The 19,257-nt window shown below is 49.2% G+C and overlaps 1 protein-coding gene across 39 annotated transcripts in view; it reads right to left on the reverse strand.

Annotated features, from left to right (window-relative positions):
• PLEKHA6 (pleckstrin homology domain containing A6) overlaps positions 1-19,257 on the reverse strand; it is a 154,609-nt gene that overhangs the window by 97,699 nt on the left and 37,653 nt on the right. For 2 of the 39 annotated variants that reach the window (XM_078004203.1, XM_078004216.1), the window contains exon 1: positions 11,335-11,471. The exons of 30 other annotated variants lie outside the window; for them this stretch is intronic. The gene's annotated coding sequence lies outside the window, so the exon portion shown is untranslated. Of the gene's footprint in view, positions 1-11,334; positions 11,472-19,257 lie in introns of those variants that run through there. 7 more of the 39 variants (XM_078004263.1, XM_078004258.1, XM_078004239.1 and 4 more) reach the window with 6 other exon arrangements.

The following is a 19,257-nucleotide window of genomic DNA, read 5'->3' on the forward strand; positions in this document are numbered from 1 at the left end:
CGGATTTAGGAGGATGGCGGCATGCAATGTACACTGGGTAGACCCCTCCACTTGACTCCCAACCCCTGAGGGAGGGGTGAGCATGGGGGGTGCTTCTCAGGTGGGGAGCTGGTGCCAGCAGTGCCCTGAGGAAGGAGCCATGCCCTCCATCTGGATTCACCATACCCACGGCTCAGTTCCCCAGGAGACTGAGGGTGGGAGGGAGCAGTGGCTTCTATAGGAAGGGGCTCTGAGCAGGCTTGGTGCCTGCATGACGCAGGGAAACAACTAGAAACCATAACTTAGCAACTTGGCTTCTCTCTGGAATTTCCCTGGGGCAAAGAAATAGGGAAACTTTCTGGTCAGTCCTGTTTATACGGAGCCCCTCTAGGGCCCCACAGCTCCTCCTTCTTTTCTGGAAAGTGCTGGGACCCCTATCTCTCCCCACATGGCTATTGCTCATACGTCAACTGCTCCCTCCACGTGCTCTGTGGAGACCTCTTGTATGCACGGCACACTGAGCTGGCCTGCGGCACTCTTGGAGCTCATCTCTAGAGTATGTGTGTGTACAATGGGGAGTGGGCAGAGGGGTTCTTAGCCTTCCCCCAAAAAACTCAGAATAATTCCATTACATTCGGCAAAGCCTGCCTGATCTCTTTTGAAAAACATGTTCTCAAGCCAAGTCTGGTGCGTGCCAGGCAGCCCAGCACCTGGAAATGAAGCAGGAGGCTATTTCCAAGGGATCTTGTAGCTTCTCCTTTGTGCCAAAGAAGGGGGAGGATGGTGAAGGGGGAGGTCCGGGCTCAATCACAGTAGACCCTTTAAATGGACAAAGCTGTTGTTTCGGGTCAGAATATGGAGTAGGGTTACCCAGAGGCCATGGCTGCCCACAAGGATGGTAGAGGGAGTCAAGCAACATCATCAGGACAGTCCACTACATAAAGCACCGCTCAGGGGAAGCCAGAGGGGCTGAACTCTCATTCTGACCTCACAGCTAATATGCTGTGCACCCTCAGGCAGGTCACAAGCCTCTCTGATCCTCAGAATCCTGAGGATCTGCACATGACCATAAGGATGGGAGCAAGGAGAGGAAAGGAAGCAAATTGATTGTGCCCCATGTTTGCTTATAACTTGTAAAGGATTAAGTTCAGCCTCCTGCATAGGGCTGTCAAGGCTTTTCACAAGCTGGCCCACCTTCCAGCCTCCCATACTGCCCCGCTGCAGTGCGCTCTGTGCTCCAGCCTCTGACTCTGCTAATCTAGTTCCGGTGCCCGTGCTTCCTCCTGCATCTCAGCCTCTGTGCATGCTGTTTCTTCTGCTGGAACCTCAAACCTTCCAGCCTACCCTTCCCATACTTTAAGTTTCAACCTAACCTGACCCTACAACCACTTCTTACTTCCACCCAGGCAGTCTTCCTCCCTCTGTGTTTGCAAACCACTCTATGCATCTAATCTTACTTTTCTTCATCCTTTGTTTACATGTGTGTCTCCGCTGCTAGACTGTGAAACTGAAAGGACAAGGACCATGTCAAATGCATCTTTCATTCAATAAGCATTTAATAAATGTCTGCTGTGTGTCTGCCAGAATACAAAGGAGAAAAGGGCAGGCTCACAGTCTGCTGGCCCAGTGCTTAAGGCAGTGCAGGCCCGAGTGGGCCCAGCCTGCTGCTGAATCAGGAAAGGCAGGCCCAGGAGCTGCCCCTGGGGCTCTGGCAGGGCATGCTCTGCCTTCTCTCCCTTAGCAGGAGACTAAAAAATATTGAGAATAAACTAAAAACATAAACCACCACCACTTGTGGAGCAGTTTATCATGTGCTATGTAGCCACTGTTCTCTATACTTTAGCTAGTCCTCAAATTAACTCTCTGGCAAAAGGCTTTGTTACTCTGACTTCACATATGAGAAAAGTGGCGCCCAGAGAGGTTAGGAAGCTTTCTTAATGTCACACAGCAGTCAGCAGAGCTTGCACAGGCCCTCAGGTCCGTCTGAACCCGCACCCTACACACACCCCTTTAGTCTCATGCTGTCCAATTTAACACACTAACAATGAGTGCCTATTTGTGCCCAGACTTCTTGTTTAAAGGAAGGAAATGATGATCGATTCACCTCAAGGCTGTAAACTGGATGACTTTAGTCCTAGCTGCCCTGGCATCCTTCTGGAAGTTCTCTGTGCCTTTGCTTTCCACCACAACAGAAGTTCCCAGGACTCGTAATGAGCCACACCAGCTCCCTGGCATGACTTGGGAAGCCAGTGGGGTCACACAGCAAACTGGTGCCATCCAGCTTTCGCCACCTTCAAAGTGCAGTTAGTGGACGATAGAAGCTGGCTGCTTAGCAGGTGGTCTCAGGCAGTCCCAGGCCTCCACAGCTTCAACCACTGTCACTATTATCCAGAGCTATCAGCCAGTGGGATTCTTTCCCTAATGGGCAGGCAGCAGATAATGGGCCTCCTGTGGTCTACTCCCTACCAACCAGAATCACACTCCTCACACATGCTCCTCCACATTCCCCCAACCAAGCATTTACTCTCTCAAATCCCAGTTGTGGCTACTGAGCATGTAAACTCCTATCCTACTCCTTTTATTCTGGGGACTGCTCTTCCCACCCCAATCAAGCTAACTGGCCCTATGTATTTTGCAAATTCCCTTCCTGTCCCATGGAGTGTCATTCTATGGATGCAAGGTCTTCCCATCCTAAATCTAAATCATCTCTCCCAGGAAACCCTCCCTGAAAGACCATGCCCAAACCTGAGGAAAATTCCCTTTGCTTTGAATTTCCTTGGAACTTAATGCCTTCCCCGCTTTTACATTGGTTGGAGCCCTTTATGTCACATTTATTCACTTGACAAACATTTGCTAAGGGTCTACAGCTATGTGGCAGGCATTAACTGTGTATCTACTATGTGCCACAGCGCACCATGCTGGGCCCTGACACTCAGTGCCCTCCGGGAGCTTGCACTCATGTTAATTATCTTCAGAGCCTTGCCTGGGGGAGGCCCGCCTCTGCACTTAGATGGGCCAGTCTCCCAAGGACTGTCTTCTCTTTGCTCCATCCTAGCACCTGACATTTAATAGGTCTTTTGCATCGTTATCTCATCTTATCTCCACAGCACCCCTCAAGGTAGGATGGAGACACTGAGGTTCAGAAAAGAGGAAGCGACCTGTCCAATAGCTTCCAGCTGGTTACCAGCTGAATCATCAATAGAAATTCAGGTCCTCTGACTCCCAAGGCAAGTAGCCTTTGCCCCACAACATGCAGACCAGGATCACTGAGAGCTAGATGTGACCAAAGTGATGACTTCTCAACTGCTGTCACAGCCAAATGGACATTTCGGAAGAAAGAAAGCTAATGTGAAATTAGAGGGCATTATAAACTGCTTGTGTAACTGGAAAGTTTCAACAAGGTTGTGCTTGTATTCCTGGTGCATAATAGGTGCTCAGTATGTATTTGTCAAATGAATAAACAGCTTACTAGAGAGGTAAATGGCAGAGGGTGTAAGCTACCTAGTATTAAAATAATAGCTATTTATTGAGTGCATACTTGTGTGAGGAATAATTCTAAATGCAACTCATCTGATCTTCACAACAGCCTTTTGAGATGGTTATTGTTCTGACCTCTCTTTTAGGATGAGGAACCTGAGACAAAATCAGGTTAAATATCCTGCCTGAGGATGGAGTGGCAGGACTTGGAAAGAACCTGGGCAGACTGATTCCAGAGCTGTGCTCTTCAAGTTAGCCCAGTACAGTTCATCCATGAGATCACTCAATTCTAATTACAAGCATGCTGAATCAGTGCTGAGTGAGACCTGAAGTAACACTTCTGTCCTGGGCCCCAGGGTTCTGCCTGAGTCTGCATGAGTCACTCCTAGAGACAATGAGGTACAATAAAAGTGCAATCGGTAGGGATGTGTTTCAGCCACAGGAGGACTTCAGGAGCCCTCTTTGGGGCCCACATCCCAGAATCCTGCTGCGACCCGTGGGCCAGTCCTGCAAAGGGCAGTTCTTTGCTCTGACTTTGATTGCCAGGCATCCCTGGTAAGAGTCAGGGCTATGGATTGTGAAGGGATTTTGAAGATGGAAGGAAATTTTTAGTATCTCAAAGGCTGAAGTAGAAGATAGAATAGGGTTTGTCACTGGGGACAAAGACATGCTGAAAAGATTTATAAATAGGATAAAGAAAGGGGCCTCAATGAATAAGCCCTTTATGGGATAGGATACGAAGGGCAGGACTGGGCAATAGGAAACTCCAGCTCTGGCTACTTTGCGGTCCCCATTAGAGAGGCAGCTCATGCTGAGACAGAAATGTCTCACCATCAATAAGACAAGGAAAGGAACCAAATGAAGAGAACTTAGAAACAGTTTTCTCTGAGGTTGAGTTTCTCTGACAAAGTCTTATCTGGGAGGGTTACAATTCAGAAGAAATGAGTGAAAGTGGAGAGACTATTCCAGAAGTCACAAAAGCTGAAGGCTTTAAGTCTAAAGGTGCTGAATTGGAAGTCGATTTGGATCCTGGTGTTTTTATCTGACCTGAGGCCAACAGCTTACTAAACCTTCCATAGACATCAGTTTCTCCATTCATTAAAAGGGTATTGTGTCACCTGTTTGTGTCTTTGTCCTTTGGCTTAGGGACTGTGTTGGGTAAAGGAGACTGGAGATCACACGATGCCTGAGTTACTTAGAAGAGAGGAGATGCAGGAATACAGAATTTGATCAGAGCTTTCAGCAAGGGAGAGGCAGAAGTCACCTCCACGCTGTACTTCAGTTACACCAGTCGCATTTAGAGAGATGCAACTATTTTGATTGTCTTAGCGCTCCTGAGAGATAGGAAAGTCTAGTGCCAGGCACCTTGGGTGGGCAACGTTTCTTCCCAGTTATCTACAAGTTCAGCTTTCTGGGGTCAGCCCATTGAAAATGAATACCAGTAAGAAATGTTTCCTGCAATTAAAGCAATAAAGAGAAATGCAAACTGGGTTTAGAGGGCTGGCAGGGGGAGAATCCCTAGGGACATGGTGGTCAACTATCCCAGTTTGCCCAGGACTTTCAGTGCTCAAATTGGGAGAATCTCAGGCACACTGGGACAAATTGGTTGCCCTGCCAAAGAACTCACATAAATAAATCTCTGGTTTGACAAAGAACCAATGGGCACCACACGAGATCTTCATGCTCAGAAATATTGAGAGCTCAGGTCCCAGGCCTAGGAGCCCGAATGCCCAGCTGCCTGCTTGGTGAGCCCTCAGCATGCATGTCACTGTGGGCAAGTCCCTGCCTCACTGGGCTTTGGTTCCTCTATAAGATCTGGATGGGTTTTCCTTCCTATCTGGAAGACAAAATCCGATTAGAAACTTCTGAAGGTGCTCAGGACCCTGAGCCCTGAGAAACTTCCTTACTGGTAGCTTCTTAGAGTAGCCTGTGAACAAACGCAGGAGGCCTTGGTGCAAGACTCTAGTCTGCCTGTCCCTAAGGTCACTTAGTTCTGCAAAGATCTCAGGGCCCAGGTGAACAAGGGGTGGAAGGTCAGCATGGGGAGAAGTAGTAGCTACCGGTTCCAGGCTGCCAATGCCAAGCACCGCTGGGCTGCCATTAACTATAGACTGGGCTGAACACAAAAGGGGCAGCGTCCCTCTGCCCGCAGCGAGCCCCATTCCTCACCCTGCCCAGCCCCCTCATCCAGCACAGTGAGCCATGCGTCCCCTGGCTTGAGTCCACTTAATTTTCTCCTAAGCTGCTTTGTGAGGCAGGCTCTGAGCACTCCACGTGTCCAGTCCTGCTGTGGCCAACTTTCTCCACGGCCGAGGGCAGCTCCAGTTCCATGCCCCCTTCTGCCAGCTGAAACAGAGCCCGGCTCCAACTGTGCCCTTCAGTTTGTGCAGACCAGAGGGCACAAGTAGATACTCAGCTCCTCTGTTCCTTAGACCCAATCCAGCCAGGAGAATAAAGCTTCTCCCTCCTGCCTGTGCCAACACACAGTCACGTCTTAGCTCATCAAATGTTCTATCAGTGCCCACTATGTGCAAAGCACTGGCAAAGAAGCAGAGACAATCAAGACCCATATTCAGAACCCAAAAAGGGCCATGAGAGCACAGACAGAAGAGGCTTCCCAGCTCTCATTCTAACAAGCCTTTGCATGGCTGCCCCAGTCCGTACCACCTCCCAAACCCAAGTGAGCACCACAGAGGCATGGAGACAAATGAGAAAGAAGAGAACCAAAAGTTTGGTTAATTCACAAAGCAGGGCTCCAGGTGATAGATTATCGAGCCTTACACCCACACACAACACATTTCTAGCAAATAATTTTTGCTGTCCAAGCCCTAAATCTGACTGCTAAGGATCAAACTAGAGAATTAAGAGTCAGAGGATAAATATAATCAAACCCCTTTCCTTCTCTAAGCTTGGTTGGCTGGTTCATTCATTCATTCCATATATATTTTACGAGTGCCTTCTGTGTGCCAGCATGGAGCTCAGCACTAGGACTTGACCTCACTCAGCATACGCTGTCTTTCATCATCCTTAGTCTAGCTCCCTCCTTCCTATATGATCCAAATAGAGCGAGGATCTGCTCACTGCCCAAACCCTGGGGCCTCTGCACTTAGGCAGGGAGTGGTCCAGGCAGAAGTGTGCTGAATACGGCAGCCTCTGTAGCAGGGAATTGTGGACAAAGCAGCTACTTGGGTTTCAGCCTCTCCCCAGTCTCTCTCCACCCCCTCTTCCTCCTCCTGGGAGAGAAACCCTGCCACTCTCTGCTCACATGCTTGAGTCACAAGGCTGAACTCCCAGCAAAAGAAGTAGCTCAAGGATGTAACAGGCGCGAGCCCAGTGAAACAGAAATACAGCATTTCATTTTGTTCACTGTGCACCATTCTTCCTCATTTAATGCCCAAGAAAGCAGGACCAGGGCTTCCTGCTTGTTTGTCCTTCCTACCTCTCCCACCCACCTGGCACTGAGGCCTTGCTGCCGATTTATCCTCAGCTCCATTCCTTTCTGTCTCCCTCTCAAGGCCCACAGAGGGTATCTTGTGTCTCTAGTGCCCCGCATGTGGAGAGGTACAGGAAGTAGACAGTGATAAGGAGCTAGCACAGGGCAAATGAGCCCTGATGCCGACAGGTCCCTTCTGGGAGCCCCTCTTGGCCTGGAATCTCTGGCCCACTGAGGCCCAGGAGAGCGCTGGGAGCCCCGTGGTTGATCGGCACCTTGCAAGTAGGCTTCCTCATCTGTCCAGGCACGTTGTGGTGTCCAATTGTCTAACTGCAGATTTCCACCTCTGATCTGCACAGGCAGATGGGTGAGCAGCTGTGCCAGGCCGCAGGGGACCACAAGCTCCTGGGGAGGAGGCACAGCCGCCTGGCTCTCTAGACCAAGGCCTCAGAGGGCCTGTCTCAAGGGCAAGAGACAGCCCAGGCCTCCAAAAGGGAAAAATACAAGAGCAGGTCTAAGCCAAACCCCAATCCTCTCTCCTCTCTCCTCACTTGCTCCCATTCCTAAGGAAAGGACAGGGCAGGTAGCAGAGAGCTGGGATGGCGGGCTTTCCTTTCCCATTTGAGGCATATCCTCTGACTCACTGTGTTTCTGAAAGCCAGTTCCCTGACTTCTCTGGATAAAACCTCATTATTCTCAAAATTAGAGCTGGAGCCCTGTCTGCTTTCTGATGACACTGACTGGGATAAAAAGGAAAGAAGCTGCTTTTATTTTATTTATTTATTTATTTATTTATTTTTGAGATGCAGTTTTGCTCTTGTTGCCCAGGCTGGAGTGCAATGGTACAATCTTGGCTCACTGCAACTCCTGCCTCCTAGGTTCAAGGGATTCTCTTATCTCAGCCTCCTGAGTTGCTGGGATTACAGGCATGTGCCACCACGCCCAGCTAATTTTGTATTTTTAGCAGAGACAGGGTTTCTCCATGTTGGCCAGGCTGGTCTTGAACTCCCGACCTCAGGTGATCCGCCTGCCTCGGCCACCCAAAGTGCTGGGATTACAGGTGTGAGCCATTGCACCCAACCCACAGCCAATTTTCTTTCTTTTTCTTTTTTTAGACAGAGTTTCGCTCTTATTGCGCAGGCTGGAGTGCAATGGCGCCATCTTGGCTCACTGCAACCTCTGCCTCCCGGGTTCCCCTGTAATCCCAAAGTGCTGGGATTACAGGCATGAGCCACTGTCAACTTTCAATTGTCTGCTGCTACTCTGTCCCTGTGCAGTGTCTGCACACTCTTGCAGCTAGATACTAGATTGCTATGAGTAGATGGTTTCAAAATAACAATAGCTGACATTTATTGCACATCTACTATATCCCAGGCACTGTGCTGAGCTCTTTGTTTATATCGTCTCACTTAATATTCATAACAACCTTATAAGGTTGGATAGACACTAATGCGGAGAGAAGTTACTAGAAAGTGATGGAGCCACAATCTGCAGCCAAGCCAGCTGACCTCAAAGCTCCACTCTTACCCTCTGTGTTGCACCACTTCTTGTGTGTGTATGTTTTGTAGACTGTAAGCTATTATTATTATTATAGAGTTATTATTAAGTCACTGATAGTAGAAAGAGCCCAGGGTGATTATAGGGGATAGTCAAGAAAGATTTATGTCTGAGCATTAATCTGATTAAACATGGCTGAACTGTATTTCAGAGCTAATTGGAAAAGTTATTTAGGATGTTTCAGGCTCTGACTCTCTCCATCAGTACGAAGACTTAAACATGACTGGAAAGCAATGCAAAGGACTCTTTCCAGAACCTTCAACCTGGCCTTTATGGGGCCACTGTCTTACCAATCCACAGAGAAGCCAGAACAGGTGGGAGTGGGCCACCCTGTTGCCATTCCAGAGCCTCTACCACAACAACACCTCCCAGAGAAGGGCCTCTTTCCAAAGCAGAAGATCACTTACTGTGAGATCAAAGAAGCAACGTCTGATTAGAGAGTCATTAATAGGCAATTAGCCTGTAATGGATTAATGGAGCTAGGCAAAGATCATCTAGGCTGCCAATATCACACACAAAAAGAGACAACCAGACATCGTGTGCCTCCTGAGAGATGTGCATACCACGAATGGATTCTTGCCTCGGTCCCACAAATAAGTAAATTAAAGGAACCTGAATTTGATTAAGCCCTAAATCTAACTACATTTACAGGAACTACAGGGACAGCATAACATGTTAAATGACACGATGAGGATGCAATCAGCCAAATCCAGAATGTGAAAAACTCTACAGGACAATCACCCAAGCTGCATGCAGTGACTCATGTCTGTAATCCCAGCTACTGGAGAGGCCAAGGCGGGCAGATCATTGAGGCCAGGAGTTTGAGACCAGCCTGGGCAACAAAGTGAGACCCTGTCTCAAAAAAAAAAAAAAAAAAAAAAAAAAAAAAAAAAAAAAGCCATATAATCCAGTTTCTTCAGAAGAGAGAGAACAACTACAGATTAGGAGTGATTTAAATGCTATAATGACCAATCACAATGAATAGACCTTATTTGGATCCAAATTTAAAAGAACACTAGAAACACATATATATATATATAATCAGGGAGATGTAAACATTAACAGGATAGTTGATTACATTAAGGAATTGTTCATTTTGCTTAGGTGTGCTCATGTTTTGGTATTTTTCTTAGAGTCCCTATCTTTACATTTGATCTTAGCCAAAAAGCTGCGAGGCGGGGTTTTACCATGTTGGGCAGGTGATCCACCCGCCTTGACCTCCCAAAGTGCCAGGATTACAGGCGTGAGAAACTGCACCCGGCCGGAAGTCCCTTTCTTTAGAGATGAAATATTCAGCTGTCTAGGATTTGCTTCAAAATTGTCAGAGGGCAGAAAGGACCAGGAATATACTTGAAACAAGACTGACTAAGAGATGTCTTCAAAACCGCTGAAACTTGGGCACACTGGTGTTATTGTATCAGTCTCTCTACTTTTGTGTATGCTTGATTCTCTAATAAAAAGCTTTAAAAATATAAATCAGACCCTACAGATTAGGAGTAACTGTGCTAGGCGATAGTGCAATAAACTCCTTTAAGCTGGCCAGGCCTCTGGAGGTCTTGCTCTGGAGAACTCGTAGAGAGAACCCTCAGGCTGTTCTTCCCTTCCCAGCAGAACCACTGTGACAAGTTAGAGCTCACTTTCTATGGCCAGATCCCCTCGGAGCCTTTGACACAGGTACAGCCAGTGCTACCAAAGAGGAAGCAGCCCTCCCAAGGCCCCACCATGAGGTTGTGAAGGAGCCTCATTCTGTCTTCCAATGTGAAGCACCCTTCCTTCCCTAGATCACCCTGGCTCAGAGCCGAAAACAAAGAGCATCTCCAGCCTCATACTGAGTTCGGCCTTTTGGTACCCTGGGTTCTGGAAAGAAGCATCTCGGCCAGGCACGGTGGCTTACACCTGTAATACTAGCACTTTGGGAGGCCGAGGCAGGCAGATCAGCTGAGGTCAGGGGTTCGAGACCAGTATGGCCAACATGGCAAAACCCCATCTCCACTAAAAATACAAAAAAATTAGCTATGCATGGTGGTAGCACATGCCTCTAATCCCAGCGACTCTGGAGGCTGAGGCAGGAGAATTTCTTGAACCAAGGAGGCGAAGGTTGCAGTGAGCTGAGATCACACCACTGCACTCCAGCCTGGGCATCAAAGTGAGACTCTGTCTCAAAAAAAGCATGAGCATCTCAGCCAGGCAGCACCTGCAGCAACTGATCAAATGCCTTGTTGCCTTTCTGCCTGCATTAGGTAGGTACCAGCAGTGGGACATGGGAAGAAGAAAGGAGGCAGAAGGTGTGGAAAGAAAAAGAACACAGAAGAGCTGAGCACCCAAGTCCATGCTCCAGCCCAGCCCAGCCCAATAACCAACGCTACAGCCAACCCCACCTTGGGCAAACAGCTGGCACCTCCCAGGCTGCTTCCTCCCTTAGCACTTCCTGGTGCTACTGATCCCAGGGAGAGGAGAGAAGAACATTCTGCAGGAAAGAGAATTGGTGGAAAAAGAGACAGAGAGTTCAGAAGGGAGATGATGAATATTCAGTTTTTAGAGAAGTCCTTTGGAAGGGAGAAAAAAGAAGGTGAGAGAATCATGCTTGGCCTATTTCAGAGCTCAAATTTGCCAAGTAAATAATGAGTAAAAGGAAGAAAAGAGAAAAAGAGAAAGGAAAAAGAAAGCAACTGTAAGGAGTGAAGGAAGAAAGATGGAGAGGGGAGTGTTAGAGAGGCCCCTGGGAACATGGAAACTGAGTCAACCATCAGCCGGCTGTCCCCTCCCTGCTCCCAAAGCCCCATGCCCCTACAGTCACCTGGCTATCACCCCGTCCCCAAAGCCCGATACCCCCAGAGGTCCCAGTGTCCATCCCCAGCCCAGTTTCCTCAGAGGGAGCCTCCCCTTACCAGCCTAGAAAGGTGTGCAGGAGCCGGGGTGCAAACACACCTCGTGTCCAAATGCTTCCTTTCCTGGCTCCTGGCAGCCTGCTCCAGGAAGACAGACAAGTGGACTAATCCACCTGCCTCCTGAGGGGTGGAGTGCTGGGAGGAAACACCACCTCAGACCAATCAAGGAGCCAAAAGGAGCCTACCCTAGCTCACCCTTTGTGGGCACGTTGCTGCAGGGGACAGAGGGTTAACCCAGAATTCAGCCAAGGTGCTTGTTCCATATTCATGCCCACGCCGGGAAGTCACAAGATGGCCAAGGCACAGCTGCCTGCAGGCCACACCACCTCCCACCTCCCCACACTCACTGATCTTCAGGGACCACAGAGCCTGAGGTTACCTCTGAATCAACCTATGCCAAAGCCAGGCAAGCAGGCATCAGTCCTCACTTTTTTTTTAAGACAGAGTCTTGCTGTGTCGCCCAGGCTGGAGTGCAGTGGCGCAATCCATCTCAGTTCACTGCAACCTCCGCTTCCCAGGTCCTGGTTCAAGCAATTGTCCTGCCTCAGCCTCCCGAGTATTTGGGGTTACAGGAACGTGCCACCAAGTCCAGCTAATTTTTGTATTTTTAGTAAAGATGGGGTTTCACCATGTTGGCCAGGCTGGTCTTGAACTCTTGACCTCATGATCCACCCACGTTGGCCTCCTTAAGTGCTGGGATTACAGGCATGAGCCACCGCGCCTGACCCAGTCCTCACTCTTTAGGCCCTAAGCAAACAGGCCAACAAGTCCCTCACTGAAAGTCAAGGGACCTCAAGACTAATCCTGGCAGCAGTCCCAACTCTGAAACTCAAATCCTGGCTCTGCCACTTGCTGGCTGCGTGACCTATGGCAAGCTACTCAGTGCCTCCAAGCCTCAGTTATAAAGTCACTGTGATTCTTTCCCTCCGCCTGCACTTCCAGAAAGATGAGAGTGTGCATAGAAGGAAAAGTGCTCTGAGCTCTCAGCAGAAAAGACGCTCTATAAATGCAGAGTATCATTACCATAAACGAAAGTTCCTGCCCCACCTAGGGAGGAGGAGGCAGGTTTCTGTTAGGCTCTGCAATGCCTCCGCCAAGTGAGGATAAGGCAAACGACAAACCAAGCCAGAGAAGACCCAGGCCCCCAGGCCTCAGGCGCCCTGCCCAGGAGAGCCAGAGGCCCCCCAGCTCCACCAGGCGGGGAATGAAAACTGGCTGAGTGAACAGAGTGAGGAAGAAGGGGAAGGAAGGGACAGGGGCAGGGAGGAATGATCTGGCCCTGGGATTTGTGTTTGTAGGATGACTAGGGTTTCTCTAACCCTCCATGGCTTCGCCCAAAGCAAAGTGGCTTGGAGGAGCAGGCAATTCCTACCCCAAAGGCCCCTTCTTTACTCTCCTGGGGAGGAAGCTGTGGGCTGCAGAAACTTCCAAGTGAAAGCAGAGCTCAAACCCAGGACTCCAGGTCTCTGCCTCTCCTAAGAACAATAACAATATTAATAATAATCTCTGACATTCGCTTAGCATTTTACACACATTGACTTTTTTCATTGCAGCTTCACATAACCCAAAAGAGAAGCACTGTATTATTATCCCTCCTTCTCAGCTAATTTAAACAGTTAGGGCTCAAAGGGGATAGTGAATGGTCTGAAGTTACACATCCTTAGGGAAGTGCCAAAGCCAGCTGGGAACCCAAGTCTTTAACTCTCCAGCTCAGAGCTCTCACCCACTTCGGAAGGCCAGGGCTCAGCCTGCAGGGAAGGGGGAATCCTGCACCCCAGGTCCTGCTCTCTGGGAGGAACCTCCTGGCCCCTGCTCTCCAGCTGCCCTGGAGGAGAGCTCCTTCTCAGGCTATGCAGTTAGCAACCCACTTCCAGACCGGGCAAGTTCAGTGGCTTCAGTTCAAGGTTTCATTAGCAAAAAAACTCCCTTAAAAACAAAAAACATCCATTCTTTGTGATCCTGGCCGTTGACAAGCTTTCCTAATCAGCCTATTTAAAATGGTAAGGTCCCTCTGAGGCTGGGAGCTCTGAGGAGACCTAGCCTTGCACTATTTATCCCCAGGTCTTGAACACAATGGCCAAGGGTAATATGAAAGCAGGGGTGGCAAGGAAGATAATCCCATTTCTAGAACCTGCTCTGGGGGAAGTCCTGGGATGGGATGAAATAGACATGCAGTAAGGACAGACATGCTTTCGTTCAGGTGCCTGGAAAAGCTCCCCTGTGGTGAACATGCTTCTGGGCAAGGGACGAAGGCAGACAGCATAGCTAACCCTCCATCACAGCGGGAGAGCTGAGGGTGGCGGGGAGAGGCAACAAGATGAGTGGGACGCAAAGCCTTTGTATCCTCTTAGTCAAATCTCAAATCTTTGTGCTAAGAGAGGGAGTCAAAGATTCCGACCTGCCAAACAACTTTCCTAATTACCTATGACATACATTTGCACTCCCCATAAAATCACCATGGAGGATGGTTCTGGGGCTATCATTCCAAACTTGATCTTCTTTTTTAATTGATAAATAATAATTGCATCTATTTATGGGGAACAATGTGATGGTTTGATACATGTATACATTGTGAAATGATCAAACTAGGCTAATTAATATATCTACACTTTACATATTTATCATTTTTGTGGTGAGAACATTTAAAACCTACTCTTGATGGGGTGCAGTGGGTGGTTCACGCCTGTCATCCCAGCACTTTGGGAGGTCAGGGTGGGTGGCTCACTTGAGGCCAGGAATTCGAGATCAGTCTGGCCAACATGGTGAGACCGCATGTCTACTGAAAATATAAAAATTAGCCGGGTGCGGGAGTGCACACCTATAATTCCAACTATTCGAGAGGATAAGGCACAAGAATAGCTTGAACTCAGGAGGTGGAGGTTACATGAGCCAAGATTGCACTACTGCACTCCAGCCTGGGTGACAGAATGAGGCTCTGTCTAAAAAAAATAAACAAAATAAAATAAAACCTACTCTTTTAGCAATTTAAAAATATACTTTATTATTATATTATTAACTATAGTCACCATGCTGTGTAATAGATCACCAGAATTTATTCCCCTTGTCTAACTGAAACTTTGTACGCTTTGACCAATGCCTCTTCCTTCCCCATCCACATCCCATCCCCTAGCTTCCACAAAAGGGCTTGGCCTTGATGAGATCACCTGTCCAAAAAACAGACAGCGTCACTTTCCCACTGGATGCTTGCCTTCCTCTTGGCCTCCCAAGGGTTAACCTGCAGATAACAAACCCTTGCCCCCTCCACTTCCCCCGCCACACACACACAATCTCTCCCATTCCACACCAATCCAGAAAAGCAGAATGGCTCAGGCAGCTGGGCAGAGGGGTGTTTAGCTTGGCCTCAGCCCAGCACTGCAGACAACTCCTCTCAACATATAGACAGCCAGGCTGGCCCCCTTGGACCAAGTCCCTCCCTTCCTTCCCCAGCAGAGAAAGGCCCTGGAGAAGGCCCCTCTTGGAACAGGGGGCAGGGAGGGAGGCTGCACTTCAGGGCTAGAGAAGAGTGTGAGGGGGATCCCATCTCTCAAAGGCATCTTTACGCCACAGTGGCCGCTGCACCTCTCCCTGCTCTTTGCCAGAGCAACTGCGTTAAGGCAAGAAGACATTGAGGGAACACCATGCAGCCCCCAGCTCCAGGGCTGGCAGTGCCAGGGAGATGATGCCAGTTTTGACAAGCAGAGACAAAGGTGACCTTGGGAGAAAGCAGACAGACAAGGAGTCATGTCATCCCTCCCCTTTTCTGTCTGGGCAGTAAATGCCGAGCCCCGGGGGAGTGAAAGGGCCAGCTGCTCTGAGCTGGGCCATGGGGGATGACAGTGTCCATGTGGCATGGGCAGGGCACATCTGTACCTGTCCTTGGACCTGGACCCCATAGCTTCTGCTCTGCCACAGCCCCTGTCACCTCATCTCAATAACTTTGATAGCCAGCAAATAATTCTGCCATGTCACCTTTAAGAGAAGCCTCTAAAGCATTCCAGGGCAAATGCCCCTGCATAAGGGGGTGGCCCAATGTGAACTTCGCTAGTGTCAAGAAGGGCTTTGTAAGGGCCCTGTACCTAATTCCATCTGGTCTTCTTCTGTCTCCAGTCACCAACTCTACCCTAAGACACAGGTCCCCAACCACACCCACTGAGCTCCCAAAACAGCTCTCAGTGTGGCATCCTAGACCCTCATCACCAACCAGTCTTCCCTATCCATGACACTGCCTTCAGACTGCAGATTAAACTGGTCCAGTAACCCACCTGCACCAAGTCATCCCCAGTCCTGTTGCCCTTGAGATGACAGGGTGCCTCCACCTCTGGTCTCCCTGCTCCCCACAAGTGACAATTCAATCATGCCCTGGCTCACAAACCTGCAGTGCTTCTCTACTGCCTGCAGGATGGAGGCTTGAAATGCAAGGCCTTTTATAATCCAGCCCCAACTTATTCATCCAATCTGATCTTCTGCTACCACCGTACAACTGAAAGCATAGATTTGCTGTGAGTGATACAAGTCACTGGTGCCACAGGAATTCAGTGGAAGGAGAGGTTAGTTCTAGCTGAGGCCATCAGGGCAGACCTCCTGAAAGAGGGGTGTGTGTGTGTGTGTGCATGCACATACATACACTGGGGAAAATAAAATACTTAGATCATGCACTAGGCCAACTTGCATACTGCCCAGCTTGCATTCTGCCCTCCTCTTCCCTGCCTCACCTTCCCATGGGCTTGTAAGCACAAAAAACATACATTTGCAAATTCACATGGACGTAGGAAACGCTTTTCTGTACTTGAAGATTTGTCAAACTCCAGGCATCCAGGTCAATGACTGGAACAGAATCACAAAAGCTAGCAACTGCCTGTGACAAGTCCCCTGCTAGGGCTGTACCAGAACGATAAAGAAAGCCAGGTCTAGGCCGGGCGTGGTGGCTCAAGCCTGTAATCCCAGCACTTTGGGAGGCCGAGACGGGTGGATCACGAGGTCAGGAGATCGAGACCATCCTGGCTAACCCGGTGAAACCCCGTCTCTACTAAAAAATACAAAAAACTAGCCGGGCGAGGTGGCAGGCGCCTGTAGTCCCAGCTACTCGGGAGGCTGAGGCAGGAGAATGGCATGAACCCGGGAGGCGGAGCTTGCAGTGAGCTGAGATCTGGCCACTGCACTCCAGCCTGGGCGACAGAGCGAGACTTCGTCTCAAAAAAAAAAAAAAAAGAAAGCCAGGTCTAAAGAGGTCTCCTCCAAGGCTCTGGCAAGGCAGTTTGCTGGGAAGACTTCCATTTTGCCTGCCCCTGAGCCCTGCTGCTCCTCCAAAGGACTAGCACTGGGAAGAAAGAAGAGCCTGAAGGCAGGGAGGAAAGAGCTTTTAAAATCTCATCCCTTTCTGGACTCCCAGACTTTCAGTTTGAACCCTTGGAGGGAAGGGTATGAGAAGAGTTAAGAGAAAGAATCCAATCTCCTCTGCCTTCTGTGATTCTGGCAACTCTATGCCATATATCAATGGCCAGGCAGGGGAGTGGGAGATGAAACTGAGTTGGGGAATAAAGGGACAGATCAGACCAGACTAGTGGACGCCTAAACCAGCCAGCTCCTCCCTTCCCAGGCAGTGCCTCGGGCCAGAGAATGAGGAGACCAGAGCCAGAGGAATAAGAAGGAAGGGAATCAGGAAGCAAAAGACATAAATTATAGCTCTCCCCAGCTCTACCAAGCAAGCCCCTTCCCCGTAGCTGCTACCTCCTTACTAGCCTTCATTCTAACTCACCCAGCAAGATGTCACCATGGCAGAATCGTTCTGAATGGGGCCCCTATAGGCTCTGAGACAGAGTGAGACCAAAAAATGGAAAACAGAACTGAGTAGTGAAGCCAGCAAGTGAGCATGAGATGAGGAAAAAGAAAGAATGAATTTTAAAGAAGTTGGAACTAATTTTAAAGAAGCAAACAAAAGCAATTAATGTGGAAGGGTGGAATCCCTCACCTCAGTTGCTCTAGGAGAAGCCTCTGGGGTGACTGGAGACCTGGCTGTCTGCACTGTGTTACAAGGAAGATGGTGGTCTCTCACTTGGGGAAGGGGGGGCGGGGTGCAGAATCCAGGCAAAATGACTCACTCGTGCTCCAGTGGGACAGGAGGAGTAATTGGGAGGCATGTACCACAGTAGTCATATGTGTGCTGGTGAACAACGCACACACCCAAAGATGAGGAGGGCAAACCCATCAACTGCATTGCCAGCCATAAAGCCATGCCAGGTGTGTAAAGTGCTTGTCCAGGCCTTGAGAACAAGAAGCCATGGTGTGACAGGCAATAGGGAATGAATGCCTACTTGATGCCAAGTGCGGCCTTGGATGGCTTGTAGTCTTATTTCTTTTCATCTAAACAACCTTATGAAGTATTCTCTCCATTTTACAGATGAGGAAACTGAGGTTCCAAGAGGTTAAGCGTACAGGAGGGAATATGTGCCCTAAATTCCCAAAGACCTAGGTTTGAATTATGGCTCCATGACTTTCTAACTAGGTGACCCCAACTATGTCACTGTGCACATGTTACTTAACATCTCCAAACCTCAACTCCATCCTCTATAAAACAGGAATGCTGCTACTTACTTTCCAGGTTGTTTTAAAAATTATGTAAAATAATACATGTAATGCTCCTGGCCTGCTCTGTTAAGTGCACACACAAAGTGTGTGGCAAGTGCTTGTTCTCTTCCCACCACCCCCGCTCCATTAAGGTCATTAGTTCATAAGAACTCATTAGTTCAACAGGCAGTGCAGTCTCAAATGTGTGAAAACGGGGAGAGCAGATGGAATTTATGGAAGCCCTTTTCTATGCCAGGAGCTTTACTAGGTCTTCAGGGTGCGGTGTCGAGATTAACAAGAAGAACATGAGAGAGTCTTCGCCTTCCAAGAGTTTACAACCTAGCAAGCCAAGCCCATAAATAACTGTGCGAAGAGCCATGTGAGACAAAGGCAGATAAAGACAGGGAGGCTTGTGGCTCCTGTGGGCAACCAGGGAAGGCTGAGAGATCAGATGACTTCTGAAAACGGGCAGGTTTTTGGTAAACAGAAGTAAGACAGGAGTAGACTGCTTCCATGGAAATGAAGGGGACGAGGAGAGGGACTCTCACATGGCCTCTCCTAAGGCAGGCCCTGGTAGGATGCATAGGCTACTAACCAATACATGCTTTCAGTCTTCAAGAGTGGAAGACCAAAGAGGTCTGCAGATTCTTTGCTGTGCCCTCCTATTGGGAAGCGGAGTCTATTCCCCACTCCGTGTGTCTGCGTGGGCTCAGTTGGACCAGCAGAATGTGACGGACATGACTGTGTGTGACTCCTGAGGCTGGGGCATAAGAAGCCTTGCAATTTCCACTTGGGTCTCCTGGAGCGCTCTCTTGAGACATTCTCTCTCAGAACCAACCGCCTCGCTGAGGGAAATCCAAGCCACGTGGAGAGGCCACGTGTGGTGCTCAGGTTGACAGGCCCCACTGAGCTCCCCGATGACAGCTGGCATCCTTTGCCAGACATGTGAGGAGCCTCCCTGGTGGCCCTGCCAGTCGAGCCTTCAGAGGACAACCACAGCTGGAGATGACCCAAGCAAGGGCCACCCCTCCCCGAGCCCAGTCAACCCAGAGAACCCTGAACAACAACCATCAGCCCTTGTTCTCAGCCACGACGTTTTAGGTGGCCTGCAATGCAGCAGTACATAATCAGAATGCCAAGTCTCCACCTCACCAACCTGGGCTGTTACCAGGGAAGTCAGGGCAAGAATCATCCTCAAAATGGATGTGAAAAGAGGTGAGAAGAAGAGGAATTGTATGCTGGGAGCGGGAGAGGAGGGAATTAGTTAAACTCTCCCAGTAGCCTCCAGCTCCCCAAGCCCCTCCATTCTTCCCAACAGGATCCCAGATCAATATAACTTCATAATTCACTGAACCCCCA

This window comes from Macaca mulatta, chromosome 1 (genome assembly GCF_049350105.2).
Source record: "Macaca mulatta isolate MMU2019108-1 chromosome 1, T2T-MMU8v2.0, whole genome shotgun sequence".
In the NCBI taxonomy this organism is placed as follows: domain Eukaryota; kingdom Metazoa; phylum Chordata; class Mammalia; order Primates; family Cercopithecidae; genus Macaca; species Macaca mulatta.